Here is a 1,608-nt window from a genome sequence, read left to right on the forward strand (position 1 = left end):
CCAGAGGAGCCAGCAACGGGCACCGCATCACCCGCGCCACCAGCCACAGCGGCCCCTCTAATCCCGAACCACAATTAAGTAGCTGCCTGTCCTTGTTAATTTGGCACAGCCCGGAGGCCGCTTCTGAGAAGCATCTAATTCACTCGTCCCCACCAGGCACATTTTGTAAGAACATATTCATGGCTTTCATTAGTATTCATATGACTTTGAGGATTTTCTCGTGATTTATAAAACTCAAAGTAATTGTGAATGGTAGCGTGTAACAGTGTCAATGTGACCCAACACACACCAGCCCCTGCCGCATTCTGGGGCTTTCTGCTCATCGCAAGAACCTAATTGAAAATAATTGAGGGCTGGATTTTATCACACACGGAAAATACTTGATAAAGTGCAAGACAGGCAAACATCCTCAAGCCCCTGGCGGTGCGGGGAGGCGCAGGGGTGGGGGGGAAGAGCCCGCGGCCCCACATTGGGCTGGTACCTCGATGGGAGCAGTTGGATCACGCCCAGCTTGCCGCTCGCCGGCGCTGCGGCGAAGGGCCTCAGACGAAAGAGCGCGGCCAGCGGGCAGGGACACCGCAGACCCCGGTCACCAGGTCACACCTGCTCTCGGAAGCAGCTGAACCCAAGCTCTGGTCCCAGACCCTCAGTACAAACCTCGCCCCCGAGTCCCTCCCCGGGGGCCTCTCACGGGCGCTGTTCCTTCCCTGCCCGTCTTTGCCACGTTTTTAATGTGGACTAAGATGTGTCACTTTTTCGGGTGTCTGATTCCGCAGTGCCCGCCCCCAGCACGTGGAGGTAGTGTTGAGATGTCCAGGGCCGCGGGCGGGGGCAGGGAGCAGCCTGGAGCTGGGGTCCCCCTCGCTGGGGGCATCTTCCTCTCGGGGGGCGGGGCTTCCTCTGCGCGATCCGCACGCGGTTCTCACCCATCCGATGCTTTGGGAATAAACCTCCGAGGTGTTTGCGATTCAAAACCACACTGGCGACTTTCCTCCAGTCTCAAGTTCATTTGAGATCAGGCAAACACCTCCTCCTTGGGGAAGATTCCGCCAGAATCCTTCGGTTCCTCCGGCCCTTCCTGAGGACGGGAGCCGGCCTTCCAAGCGCGAGTCCCGGGGGAACGCAACCGCCCGGCGCCATAAGTTATTTTAATGAAGACGTCACTTTAAACTAACCTTTTACCATCTGCTCTGTCCTTTAATAACAAATGCAAAAGAGCATAATTCTCCGTGGCGTCGTAAAAGCGAGGTGGGGGACGGAGACGCCTGTCTGTGTTCTTTATTCATGGCCCCGCCGTACGCGGCCCGGATGTTTTTCTCATTTTCCAGACACAAATCAAGGGGAAACTGCTCTCCGCTGATCTGGTGAATTCATTTGTACAGTATTTCTTCCTAACGTGGTAAACTGTGTGGAGCGTCCCCGAGCGGGCGCAGAGCCCCGGACGCGCCGGGCGGCAGCTGGGGAATTAGGCAGAGGCTCCCAGTGGTCAGACTGTAATGAGATTTCTCTGCAAAAATATAAAACCTCTTTAAATATGTGGGGGGTTCTCTTCAGTGGTTTTGTAATTAAATCTCCCCGTGGAGGATGCGCAGTCTGGCCCAGAGAACG

General features: G+C 55.8%; 1 protein-coding gene and 1 long non-coding RNA gene across 3 annotated transcripts in view; one reads left to right on the forward strand and one right to left on the reverse strand.

Moving 5' to 3' along the window:
* CDH4 (cadherin 4) overlaps positions 1 to 1,608 on the forward strand; it is a 430,578-nt gene that overhangs the window by 377,202 nt on the left and 51,768 nt on the right. The window lies entirely within an intron of this gene.
* The window catches only part of LOC115273970, a 5,527-nt gene continuing 5,095 nt past the window's right edge, over positions 1,177 to 1,608 (reverse strand). Inside the window, exon 4 of the long non-coding RNA XR_003901024.1 lies at positions 1,177 to 1,507. This is a non-coding gene — a long non-coding RNA (uncharacterized LOC115273970). The remainder of the gene's footprint in view (positions 1,508 to 1,608) is intronic.

The sequence above is a fragment of the Suricata suricatta genome, chromosome 12 (assembly GCF_006229205.1).
Source record: "Suricata suricatta isolate VVHF042 chromosome 12, meerkat_22Aug2017_6uvM2_HiC, whole genome shotgun sequence".
NCBI classification, from domain to species: domain Eukaryota; kingdom Metazoa; phylum Chordata; class Mammalia; order Carnivora; family Herpestidae; genus Suricata; species Suricata suricatta.